The sequence below is a fragment of the Malus sylvestris genome, chromosome 2 (genome assembly GCF_916048215.2).
Source record: "Malus sylvestris chromosome 2, drMalSylv7.2, whole genome shotgun sequence".
Lineage (NCBI taxonomy): Eukaryota > Viridiplantae > Streptophyta > Magnoliopsida > Rosales > Rosaceae > Malus > Malus sylvestris.
In genome coordinates, this window is record NC_062261.1 from 21256045 (window position 1) to 21268769 (window position 12725).

A 12725-nucleotide genomic window follows, 5' to 3' on the forward strand; every position below is an offset into this window, starting at 1 on the left:
TTATGACCTTGGTTGGGAATCCTCGAACCATTCCAAGACTCACCTTACTTTACTATGCCACATGTGAGACATGGTTGAGAGCTCTTGTTGATCATATTCGAATTACTTGGTGTTTTTATCCATCTTTGAGTCCCGACAACGATCCATGAAGACTATGCCGCATGTATCAACCCGACCAAGACATTATACATCCACGAAGTCAATTCCAAGACATATTGAGTCTACATCACATCAGTAAAGCATCAAGAGATTGAAGTCATGCAAGACGATCCTAAAAAACCTTGTCGACCTCTACACGACGTCACTGCCGAAGTCAACCTTCCAGCAGCTTGTCCGAGGAATTGGAATGCCTAACTATTCATATGCAATGCTTGTAGTTCTATTGTCAAGCATTTTTCCCACCAGGTTTTTGCTACCTAACTAGATTTTGACAAGGCACCCATCTTGGGCTGGTTATACCCTTGTGAGTTATTCTATTTGCATTCAGAATACATTTAGTTTTGACTTAATGCAACTTTAGTCTATCGGTTTTTATCCCACCTTGGGTTTTACCATGGCGAGGTTTTGTGAGTTTTACCTTTATACATTCTTCCAATGTTTTGAGACTCGCATTCGCTCATTATGCCGACGACTTCATCAATTGTACTTACTTCATCGCTGAAGACCCGATGCGCCATTTGTTTGAGTATTTACACACTCAATGGGGAGTGTTGCAGTCCTATTACATTAGGAATGTGATCGTGTAAATCCTATCATATCTGGGATATCCTTATGGGATTCTACCATATCTCTTAGACTATATATTATCCTATTAGAGTTGTAATCTTATTAGGGTAAGGAATTTACTTCCCTACTACTATAAATAAAGGCACAATGGTGTGAGATAACACACACCTAACAATTACACATCTCTCTTTCTCTCTATTGTTGCCACACCCCAATCTCTTTGTCTTTATTATACTTCACTAATTAGACTTACAACAAAATGGACATTATAATAATTTCGCATAAACAAGTTTTTGATGTTTTTTTTTTTTTTTCTGAATCTCACAGTCATGTCATCCTATCAATACCTAAGCTCACTCACACACACACTCTCTCTCTCTCTCTCTCATTTGCACCCACGTCTACTTTTTCCCACCTCTAACTTCCAAATCCAGTCATTTATATTACATAAATTCAATTTAGTTCTTTTTAAATTTTTAAATCACACACATAGTGTCTATACTGTATCTAGTTCATATTAATGAAAACCTTCTTTGCCAATTAAAAGATAATGAAAAGACATTTTTGTCTTCTATCACAAAATAAAATTATGGACAATGAAGTAATTTTGCACAAACTAAATTTAACATTTTTTTTAAGGCATCACCTATATGTGTTCGTAACAAATTTCTAATTTAAAAAATAAAAATAAAAACAAAAACTCATCCTCTTTCCATGTTGTCTCTTTCTCTCCCTCTCTCTCTCCTTCTCATTTCAAAAACCAAAAATTGTTCAACACACAAAGTGTGTGGGCATATGCTAGTTACTTATTAATAAACATTTCTTTTTCTTTTTTTATGGAAAAGAGCAAACATTAAAGGGTAAAGAGACAAAGAACTAGAAGCAGCGGGCGGTAACGATCTATCCCAAATGTGAAGGTTTCCAAATTGGAAGGCTACATCTGTAACTGCGTCAGCCACAAAGTTTACTTCTCGATACACGTGATCCCAGGTGATAAAATCAAAATATTTCGCTATAAGCTTATCATCAATGATCTTTCTCACTCTCCGGGAAACACCATTGGTCCCTTGAACCGCTTCAAGAATAAGCTTTGAGTCCCCTTCCACCATGATCTTCTAGAGTCCCCTACACCTTGTCATCCAGAGTGCGTCCCTAAGTGCCAAACATTCCGCAACATTGATTGAAACCTCTCCCAAGCTTCGAACAAATTGATTTTTTTTTTTTTTAATTTTTTTTTTCATCACCCACATTTCATCATCATTGTTCTTAACAGAGCAATGCCAAGATTAATCCCAAATCGTTTACAAAATTAGCGAGGCCATTAGGCGGACGATTAGGGGAGCTAGACGGGTGCTGGGCGGGCGTTTGGTGGTTTAATCAGTCACTAAGCGGGTGCCTGGCGGGTTAATCGGGCACTGGGCATTTCTGTTTTAAAAAAAATGTCGCTAGGCTCAGGTGGAAGAGTGACTGGTTGGTGGGGGGATTAGTGGGTGCGAATGAGGCAGATGGAGCAGTGTGAGGATGTAGTGGATGACCGTTGCATAGAAGAGGAGGTGGTATGAAAAGGCGGTGGATGACCGTCGAAAATGGAATGATGTTAGGAGGCGGTGGATGTTTTAGAGACAAAGAAGAGAGAGAGAGAGAGAGAGAGAGAGAGAAGAATCATATTGCAGTCTTGCAGAGAAAATGATAAAGGGTGATGATGTACACTTTTTCATGTGACCAACTGTCTTTTTGCTTTTTCTTTTTTTAATTGTTGTCCAATCGGTAATTTGCTTGGAAAATGCAAGATGTGGGGGCCCTTTAGCATTTTAATTACTAAAAAGATGTATTACTCATTCGACATTTTTTGTATTTTATATGTTAAACTTAAAAACTTAATTAAAATAGTAAAGGGTAAAATTCCAATACAAGTATAGTTTTTATTAAGTATAAATAAACATTTATTTATATTTATTATAATAAATTTATTTAAATTTATCTAGGCCCCTATCTAGGCATTATGTCTCAACCTGCCACTTGGCTAGTGAGAAAAATTTTTGTAGGGCTTAACTTACTACTGGATTTTGCCGAGCACCATAATTCAAAACTTACCATTTGTTAAACATTAAATATAATTTCTATTGAAAAGTTTATGTATTTTTTTGGCAAGGGTTGATCATTGAGATAATAAATCTTTTGTTTTATTTTTCAATTTTAGTTTATGTAGTAATTTATTATTTTTCAAATTTTAAGAAAAACTCAATAAAGAAAATGTTAGGCCAAATTGGATTAACGGTCACTATGGTGATAGTGTGTTTAGAAGATTGCCCTTGAGTTCAGAAAATTAAGATTTAAACTCTTGTGGTGAAGATTATTAGCAAAAATATGAATTAAATGTAAGGATAAAAATGTCCAACCAAACTCTTTCTTTCTATTAGACAAGCTGATATTCAAGGTCTTCCGGTGGCTCAACTCCAAGCACGGCCGCAATGCCTGCTCCCTCATCTGCAAGTGTTGGCTCGCCCTCGAGCTCCTAAACTTTCGTCGATGAGGCTACATTTTGCCATTGGCTTTGACGACGATGTGCTTAATTTGAACATCTTATTGGACTCCGCTTGTCACAGCCCATCCCGGAGATGTATATTATTTTATTCTTGATGGTGTGAAATGACGGAAATACCCATGGACGTTAAATTGTGTGATGTGGTTTAAGTGTTGTTTATGGATCACTATTCTAAAATCCTAATTGTTTGGGACCAATTAGGATTAAGTAATTGTGTATTTTGGGTTGTTGACCAATCCTAGACCACACACACATCCACATCATCTCCTCTCTCACTCCCGTACTCTCTCTCTTCCTCTCGGCATTATGTACGGACAAACACCAAAACCCATTCAAGCTTCGTAGATTGAGGACGTTGAAGGTACCATCGTGTTCCTTGCAAGCTCAGGAACACATCTAGATCATTTTCAGGTAAGGAAAGCTTTGTCTTCACGTCGAAACCATAACCCCGATTTGGGGTACTGTTCATGCAAACGTTAAATCTTGTGTTTTTGGAAATTTCAAGCTCACAGGAAGCTTAAGGAGGTCCTCACGAGTCTCGGGGTACCTCGTTGAAGGAAATGGACGTCGGAGGGCCGAGATCAAAGCTATTCTAGGTAAGCTAAACTATCGAGCTTTCCCTAGGAAAAATATAACAGTTTTTAGGTCTTAAAATTGTTATAACGTGATTGTGGATGTCCTTAGCTTCATGTTGGTACAAATTTCATGAAAAATGGTTAAGAAACGAGCGAGAATAGACGTTTTAAAGTTTTACCCAGTTTTCTGGTGACCGGCGACTCGCCGGAGAAGATGACGGCATATTCCGTTAGTTTGGACAGAATATGCTGACGCCGTCAGTCATTTTTAACGGAATATTCCCTAACGGCAGTTAGGGGATCCGTCAGTGCGCCTGCGCGTGAGGTCGTGCCTTCCTGGCGCGTGAGGGCGCGTAAGCCACAGAAAAATTATTTTAAAAATATCACGATGTTCGTGAGGTTGTGTAGGTTACGTTGGTATATTCAAATACCAAAATTGAGCAATGTATGAGAAGTTATTAGCTAGTTTTGCCTATGTGCTTTAAAATAACGTTTTTATAGTTAATTCGCACATAGGTGAGACTTATCCCGAGGACGAGCGTATCCACGGGCGACTCGGGGGTTACGACCCATCGACATACCAGTGAGTGGGTTTTGTTTTCAGTATATATTTATATACTTGATATATTTCCCAGAAATGCATTTTTAAGGAAAGCATGCTTTGAAATAATATGCCAAATGCTTTTATATTCTGAATATGCATTTCGTGGTTGCATATATATATAAATGTGGTGTTGTGGAGGCACAGGTAAGTTCAAGTAAGTTATGTTTGATTATGTGAATCATCGATGATGTGATATGTGATTGAATATTGTTGAGCTCATAAAACTACACCTTGGGTGATTGTGATTTAGCTAGAGATATGAAGTACAGGCCTGTTTATTTACGTCACCTCTCGCACTATATGCTCATATTGGATCCAACATAAGTGCACAGTCTTGTCGTACAGACCTTATTTATGGTTCCGACTCGTAGGTGACTAGCGATTTATCGCCCGACTATTATGAGAGAATAGAATTGAGCATAATTATATTACACCCGATCTTGACGTACAGACCCCTTTTTAGTGGTTCCGACTTATGTGCAGTATATTGTCGTATAGGTCATTGTAGTGACTCCGGCTAGATTGACTTTTAAGCTATGAATTCAGCCATACAAACTACCACAGGGTTTCCGGCTAACATATCATATTTCTATGAAATCATTCTTACCTAAATTGTTTACTTTGTTATATTTTGGCATGGCATACATATGAATATGATTATGTGAAGCATGAATTGAATTGTTATGATTTCAGATATATATATATATATATATATGCTTATATCTTGATTCTAGGAAAATTATACATGTTTTACAGTGAGGGGTTAGATATGTTGATAAATGAAATGATTTTGTAAAACAATTGTTTTTGCCCACTCACGTTTTCAGTTTTGCGCCCTTCCAAGTTTTAAGTAAGCTTGCTGTTGGTGGCTTGAAGACGTCGGTAGTTCTGACTTATCTAAATAATAGTATGACATTCCTAGTACTGTATAACTAGTACTTGTCCTACTGGACTGCACCTAGACTTTATGCTCTGATTAGGAGTGTTTACTGTTGTAACTAACTCCTATCACTTTTTGTTTAGTAGTGCACTCTAGTAATTTGGTTTTCAATAATTCGTATAATTCTTATCATTATCACTTCCGCACTGTGCACATGGCTACGTCATTCTCACGTGACGGCCAGCATGCCTTGATCTCGGTCGGGGTGTGTTAGCGCTATGACTGCTATAGGCCACAGATTCTCCAAGCTCAAAAAGTTGAGCTTAATCTGGTGCTCCAATGACTCTGCAGCATCGGTCTAATTTGGCATGCTGATAAGGGTAAATTTTTGAAATCATTGGATTTGCAAGTAAGCTTTTGCTTAATTGGCTTTTAAATCTCTTCTGTTATTGCTTTGTTAGAGTTAAATTATAATGCTTGAAGTCTGAAAAGTTGAATATCAGAGTGCACAACGAACAAAACTAACAAAATAATAAGAATATTATTAAACAAACTGAGAATGCTGAAACAGCTACAAAACCCTAAGAGACTACATTGTGAATGATTTGTTATTCTACGAGCTACAAAGCATCATATATATAGAGAACTAACCTAACCCTAATAAGCAAGAAAACGAAACCCTAATACTAATGGCCCAAGCCCAAATTTAAATAACAAAATAATCCTAAATTCCAACACCCCCCGTCAAACTCATGGCGGTACACGTCATGAGTTTGCCAACAAGCAGATGCGGATGTAAGCTCCGTTAGGAGGACAAGACAAGACAAGCTCCGTTAGGTGGATACGAGAAGGCAAGCTCTGTTAGGCGAACATGACAAGGCAAGCTTCGTTAGGCGGGCACGACAAGGCAAGCAAGCAAGCTCCGTTCTTTTTTATTTCCTTTTTCCTTTTCTTTTTCTTTTTCTTTGTTCTCTTTGCGAAGGTCTCCTTCCTTATGTGGTCTTCTTCATACCTGCAAAACAAGCACATCAAACCTGATGGTCGGCCGTGAGTTCGATGTGGGAATGTCAGATGGTTAGTGATGCGGGTATGAAGATGGCGTTGGATAGAATGGCGATAGACTAGTGGCTGGTGGTACGAGATGGTGGTTACGGCAGACGAGTGGTGCAACAATGGCTTATTGCGGAATGGTTCACATATGGATGACGGGGGCAAACCTGGTACGAAAATTGGTGGCTGGGTGATGATGCAGCTGAAGGTTCAGGCAGGCAATGAAGTGTGGGTGGATTGCAAGTAACAGTCTGGTGCGGGTCGAGATCGTGAGTACAAGGGTGTAGAGGAGGTTCTGATTTCCACGCTTGTAGAGTGGTGCAAAAACGACGAGCAAGAATGGGGTCTGTGCAGGCTTGCAGCAACATATCGGATTCTAGGTTGGACTACAGGCGGTGGGATGGCACAAGACAAGCAAACGGCGAGGCAGGATATACTGACAAACTGAATACCAACCCGACCAAGCAGATTAAATCCTGAAGGATTGAACCTGCTCTAATACCAAGTTAAATATCAGAGTGCACAATGAACAAGACTAATAAAATAATAAGAATATTATTAAACAAACTGAGAATGCCGAAACGGCTACAAAACCCTAAGAGACTACATTGTGAATGACTTGTTATTCTACAAGCTACAAAACATCATATATATAGAGAACTAACCTAACCCTAATAAGCAAAAAAACGAAACCCTAATACTAACAGGCTAAGCCCAAATTCAAATAATAAAATAATCCTAAATTCCACCATGAAATTCTTCGTTTGAATACTTAATGGAAATTTTGGTACATTCCTCGTTTGAATGCTCAATTGGCTTTCGCCTGAATGCTTATGGGTTACTGTGCAGGGCATGGTCAAAGTCTTCTCATGAATGAGTATCGCAGCGATGGTTTACTGCATGATGCTCTGCACATAGATGATGAATTCAAGAAGAAACTCCCGTGGAATGCTCGGATTAGAATGGCACATTTAGAGTAAGTACAATTTCCAAACATACTCATCGCTTCTTTTTCCCTTATCATATGGTAATCATTACAGTGAGTCTAACTCCGTTCTTGTTTTGTCAGAAAGCTTGGAGAGAGAAGAGAGAAGGAGGCTAACAGAAAGAAAAGTGTGGTTTGATATTTTTATCCCTACATTTAATTGAGATTTAACAAAAATCTTTCTTTTGGGTTGAATTTGCTAATAATCTTCACCACAAAAGTTTAAATCCTAATTTTTTTACCAAAGGGTCTATCATCCGAATACTCTATCAACATGGGTACCATTAATCCAATTTGGCCAAAATGTTAATTAATTTGGTTTAACACATGACAAGTTTTAAGTGATGGTGGAGTGTCACTCAGCAAAGTCCAATGACACTCCACCATCTCTAAAAACTTGCCATGTGTTAAACCAAATTAATATAACATTCTTTTGTTTTTTTTTTTTGGATAATCAAACTTCATTAAAAAGAGAAACCACGAATATAGCCAATACCGATACAATCAAAATTTAAGGTAAAAGAAGTAAATTGGGGAATTACATATTCCCAAATATGATTCAATGGAATACCTAACCCATACTTGGCAAAAGCATCCGCCACAAAGTTTGCTTCTCTAAAAATATGGTTCCACTTGATAGCAAAGAACTTTTTGGCCCGTCTTGTGATTTCTTCGACCACTGTAAGAAGGTTCCGTGGAACATCCCAATGACCAAGGATTGCCTGAATCACTATGAAAACCCTTTCTAGTCGCAAAAGCCAAACCTTCCTTCAAAGCCTCTCCACCTCTGAAATAGTAGCCCGTCCATGTTGAAGGAGACTGCACCCAAAATCTGCTCCATATCATTTCTCACAACAAATCCTGCTGCTGCCTTTTGCTGACAGACCGACCCATCAAAATTTAATTTAACAAAATTGTGATCCGGAGGGTGCCATTTAATATTTATTGAATTGTCACTAATATTTTTGCTATCCAATTTTGCATTGGCTTGAAAGTAAGACTTCCCTAAGGAAGTGGCAGTCGCCATAGATCTCACTTGTGAGGGATTAATATCCCTAAAATGTTTATTATTTTTGTCATTCCAAATTTGCCAGCAAAAACGAAAAACTTTACTAAGATCACATAAATCATCTTTATCAACATGACACAAAGTTTTCATCCAATCTATAACGTCATTAAAACCGTTATTAGTGTTAGTAGGCAGACTTACATTGCATAAACTCCATACTAACTTAGCATAGTTGCACTCAAAGAAAAGATGAGTCTGAGACTCCTCCCCATTATTACAAAGAGCGTAATCTATATCTTTAATGAACTTACTTAAGTGCCCCTTCGTTTGGAGTCTCTCGTGAATGAACATCCAAGCAAACATTTTCACCTTTGGTGGAATATTTAACTTCCACATTCTCTTAATAAGATCTCGTCTAGTATCAGGCTGTTGATCATCTGTTTGTATCCAACTAGCAGATTTAATTATAAAATGCCCACAGTTAGAGAAACCCCACACAAGTCTATTCTTCGACTCCTCCTGAGGAAGAACAATATTACAAATCTTCTTAACAATCTCATAACTCACAATTTGGTTAAGCTTGGCACTATCCCAGCAGTGATTATCTATAAACTCACTTACCCTTAGATTCCAATTAATATTATCACGATTATTGTCCGGGATAAGATGAATAATAGGGTAAAGAAAAACTCAATCCTGAGTCCAGAATAAAAAATTCTGACCATTACCCACTATTAATATAACATTCTCTTTATTAATTTTAATCTAAACAACAACAACAACAACAAAGCCTTTTCCCACTAAGTGGGGTTGGCTATATGAATCCTAGAACGCCATTGCGCTCGGTTTTGTGTCATGTCCTCCGTTAGATCCAAGTACTCTAAGTCTTTTCTTAGAGTCTCTTCCAAAGTTTTCCTAGGTCTTCCTCTACCCCTTCGGCCCTGAACCTCTGTCCCGTAGTCACATCTTCGAACCGGAGCGTCATTCGGCCTTCTTTGCACATGTCCAAATCACCGGAGCCGATTTTCTCTCATCTTTCCTACAATTTCGGCTACTCCTACTTTACCTCGGATATCCTCATTCCCAATCTTATCCTTTCTCGTGTGCCCACACATCCCACGAAGCATCCTCATCTCCGCTACACCCATTTTGTGTACGTGTTGATGCTTCACCGCCCAACATTCTGTGTCATACAACATCACTGGCCTTATTGCCGTCCTATAAAATTTTCCCTTGAGCTTCAGTGGCCTACGACGGTCACACAACATGCCGGATGCATTCTTACACTTCATCCATCCAGCTCGTATTCTATGGTTGAGATCTCCATCTAATTCTCCGTTCTCTTGCAAGATAGATCCTAGGTAGCGAAAACGGTCGCTTTTTGTGATCTTCGCTAGATTGCTCCGGTCATTAGCGTGGATAAGTATATAAATGGATAGAGATAGGAAAGCAAACACAAGATGTACGTGGTTCACTCAGATTGGCTACGTCCACGGAATAGAAGAGTTCTCATTAATTGTGAAGGGTTTACACAAGTACATAGGTTCAAGCTCTCCTTTAGTGAGTACAAGTGAATGATTTAGTACAAATGACATTAGGAAATATTGTGGGAGAATGATCTCGTAATCACGAAACTTCTAAGTATCGGAGTGTGGTGTCGTCTTGACTTGCCTTATCTGTCTCATAGGTAGATGTGGCATCTTCTCTGGAAGTACTCTTCCTCCATCCAGGGGTGGTATCTTTAACTGGTGGAGATGCACAAGGTAATGTATCAATTTCACTTGAAGCTTACTTGTAGTTTCAGGCTTGGTCAAGCGCGATACAAACCATGTAGTAGGAGTCGCCCAAGTCGCTGAGCTAGGGGGTCTGCTGAAAGAGGTGACAAACAAGGTAAGCAATCAGAGCTCCGACTGATTGTTCACCTTCTCCCCATCTTGCAGCAGCATGAAGGATAAAGAGAAGAAAAATGAGAAGAGATGATATGAGATACTTTTGCTTTTGAAGAAGTAACTTTCCACAGGCTTATTCTTGAACTGAGCTGGAGGGTTTTCTGGTTTCCTCCAGAGTATAAGGCCGACTGAAGAATTTGAGGGTCAAAACAAGTCCATCAAATCTAGAGTACGTTCCACCCTGCTGATATGGGATACTTTTGCTTTTGACAGAGTAATGGATGTATCGGCACGTGTGCTGTTACGCTTGTCTCCACATGCTTCCTTGTATCCTTCGCACTTGCCCTATCTGTTCCTCAAGCAGATGCGGAATCTTCCCTGGAAATATAAGATGTTGAAGATGAGTACTCGAGAGCAATGCCAGGTAAGTAATCAGGTAAGGGGTTCCAGGCAGTCAGTTCCTGGCTGGAAGCTTGATTCCAAGTGCTGACTGATTGCTCTCTTTCTCCTTGTCTTGCAGGTAAAAACAAGGCCAAAGGAAAAGACAGGGAAAAAGCATGATATGGGATACTCTTGCTTTTAACCCTGATGATATGAGATATTCTTGCTCTAGTATAGCTTGTTTGCAGAGGTATTATCGGGGGGAAGGAAAGCTGAATATTTCGAAAGGCTTCGTTGGGAGTGCCCTCTCAGATATGATGAAGGGTTGAGCATTTTTGCAGGTCTGCCTGTCTGTTGGGGATGGAGGTCGACATATATAGGAGTCTCCCTAAGAAGTAGTAATGCTATTCCTTTACCCTGCTTGGTCATAGCACGGTAGTGGGAGCTGCCAGTTTCACATGTTTTAACTCTGTCAGAGCACTTTGAAAAAGTGGTCTGTGGTATCTGGCTCTCGAGATTCGGAGAACGATGCCTCTTCGATTTTTGAGAAAGCAATCATGCTGGGGGTCTGGCTCTCGAGATTCGGAGAGCAGTGTCTCTTCGATTTTTGAGAAAGTAATCATGTTGGGAGTTTGGCTCTCGAGATTCGGAGGGCGGTGCCTCTTCGATTTTGGAGCAAGCAATCTGTTGGGAGTGTTGTCTCGAATGTGAGTAAAGGTTGGGCATGTTTGCTAGTCTACCTTGCCACGAAGCACAAAGGTTGACACACAGGGACTTTCCAATTATCCAGCAATGGTACTGTTCCTTTACCCTCTCTTCGATTTTGAGAAAGTAGTCATGTTGGGAGTCTGGCTCTCGAGATTCGGAGGACGGTGTCTCTTCGATTTTGGAGCAAGCAATCTTGTTGGGAGTGTTTTCTCGAATGTGAGTAAAGGTTGGGCATGTTTGCTAGTCTACCTTGCCACGAAGCACATAGGTTGACAAACAGGGACTTTCCAATTATCCAGCAGTGGTACTGTTCCTTTACCCTTGTGGGTAATAATATGGTAGCTAGACCTTCAAAATTTATGTGTCTAAACTTTGTTAGTGCTGTTTCTTTGCTATTCTTTTACCTTTCTTGGTCAGAGCGATGTAGTGGGAGTTGCAAGCTTCACGTGCTCAACTTTGGCAGAGAACTTTGGCAAAGTTATCTGTGGTACCCATGAGCTATTGTTGCGTGTGGGAAGTGGGTGATTGAACAGTAAGATTCATGTGCTTTCTACTTCACCAGAAGTCTTCGACAGAATGCCCATAATTTCTGCAAAGCTGAGTGTGCGTGTGACAGGTGCTGACAAGGCTAGAAAAGTAAGTGCCTCTTCGATTTCTGAGATCGGCCCTCGTGGTCTCTAAGCAGCCCAGCTTTTGAGAAAGCGAACGCCTCTTCGATTGATTCGGAGAACGATGCCTCATCGATTTTTGAGAAAGCAATCATGCTGGGGGTCTGGCTCTCGAAGATTCGGGGAGCAGTGTCTCTTCGATTTTTGAGAAAGTAATCATGTTAGGAGTCTGGCTCTCGAGATTCGGAGGGCGGTACCTCTTCGATTTTGGAGCAAGCAATCTTGTTGGGAGTATTTTCTCGAATGTGAGTAAAGGTTGGGCATGTTTGCTAGTCTACCTTGCCACGAAGCACAGAGGTTGACACACAGGGACTTTCCAATTATCCAGCAATGGTACTGTTCCTTTACCCTCTCTTCGATTTTTAAGAAAGTAGTCATGTTGGGAGTCTGGCTCTCAAGATTCGGAGGACGGTGCCTCTTCGATTTTGGAGCAAGCAATCTTATTGGGAGTGTTTTCTCGAATGTGAGTAAATGTTGGGCATGTTTGCTAGTCTACCTTGCCACGAATCACAGAGGTTGACACACAGGGACTTTCCAATTATCCAGCAGTGGTACTATTCCTTTACCCTTGTGGGTAATAATATGGTAGCTAGACCTTCAAAATTTATGGGTCTAAACTTTGTTAGTGCTGTTTCTTTGCTATTCTTTTACCCTTCTTGGTCAGAGCGATGTAGTGGGAGCTGCAAGCTTCACGTGCTCAACTTT

At 39.8% G+C, this 12725-nt stretch overlaps 3 long non-coding RNA genes across 4 annotated transcripts; 1 reads left to right on the forward strand and 2 right to left on the reverse strand.

The window, feature by feature from the left end:
- The first annotated feature begins 3586 nt into the window (after positions 1-3586).
- LOC126613865 (uncharacterized) lies at positions 3587-7946 on the forward strand. 2 transcript variants are annotated; one of them, XR_007620206.1, is made up of 5 exons: positions 3587-3682; positions 3777-3867; positions 4348-4429; positions 7230-7356; positions 7450-7946. It is a non-coding gene; the product is annotated as an uncharacterized LOC126613865 (long non-coding RNA). The 2 variants fall into 2 exon arrangements; XR_007620205.1 differs by lacking the exon at positions 4348-4429 and having other exon boundaries at positions 7450-7945.
- LOC126613868 (uncharacterized) lies at positions 5853-7137 on the reverse strand. Its single transcript, XR_007620208.1, has 2 exons — positions 7046-7137; positions 5853-5981 (listed from the first exon to the last, which is right to left on the reverse strand). It is a non-coding gene; the product is annotated as an uncharacterized LOC126613868 (long non-coding RNA).
- A 3251-nt stretch (positions 7947-11197) lies between the features above and the next one.
- On the reverse strand, positions 11198-12306 carry LOC126613867 (uncharacterized). Its single transcript, XR_007620207.1, has 2 exons — positions 12218-12306; positions 11198-11304 (listed from the first exon to the last, which is right to left on the reverse strand). It is a non-coding gene; the product is annotated as an uncharacterized LOC126613867 (long non-coding RNA).
- Positions 12307-12725: the final 419 nt, after the last annotated feature.